Source organism: Astatotilapia calliptera, chromosome 17 (assembly GCF_900246225.1).
Source record: "Astatotilapia calliptera chromosome 17, fAstCal1.2, whole genome shotgun sequence".
Taxonomy (NCBI): Eukaryota; Metazoa; Chordata; class Actinopteri; order Cichliformes; family Cichlidae; genus Astatotilapia; species Astatotilapia calliptera.
Window position 1 is genome coordinate 37,455,052 of NC_039318.1, and position 717 is coordinate 37,455,768.

The following is a 717-nucleotide window of genomic DNA, read 5'->3' on the forward strand; positions in this document are numbered from 1 at the left end:
GATTCGCCACAAACAGCTGGAAGGACATCAAAACACGTGTGTCGGACTTTACACACTTCCGAGCAAAAGAAGAAGAAAAAAAAGAAAAGTGTCTGAACCCGACTGTTCACAAGTAGGAAATTCTTTTAGCTTCATCCCAGACTTTAAAGCTTCCAAATAAAAGTCACATGGACACTCAAATAGCAGCTGGCTGTTTTCTGTATATGTTCTATATATCTGTTTATTGTGAATCTGATTTCCCCTTACAGCTGCCATCTATTTTAGAATAAAGCACATACGCACTAAAACTATTCTTAGACAATTTACATTTACTACATCTTTGTTTTAGCAATTATTAAATTATAGATCAAGAGTAAAATCATATTAAATCCTCTCTCCCCCTGTTGGCAGCTGAGTTTCTTGTCACTGCCAAAATAAATAAACTCCTACATTCACCATTTGTACTGTTAAATATGAGGTTTACAGGTGTTGAAGGCCAAAAAGCTGCAATGACAGTGCAAGAGAAGGAAAACAGGGTTGATTTAACGCCTCCCGACCTTCAAGTTGGGGACATTACTGTAGCATTTGCAGCGTCTCAGTAAAAACATGTTTATCTTTAGTATTTAAAGAGGCTGTGACTGCGTTTGGCTGTAACTCCCTCCACCCATAATCAACTTATTCTCTACACTCTTCCTGCTCTGCTGCTGTAACTGGAATTTACAGTAATTTATTAAAGTT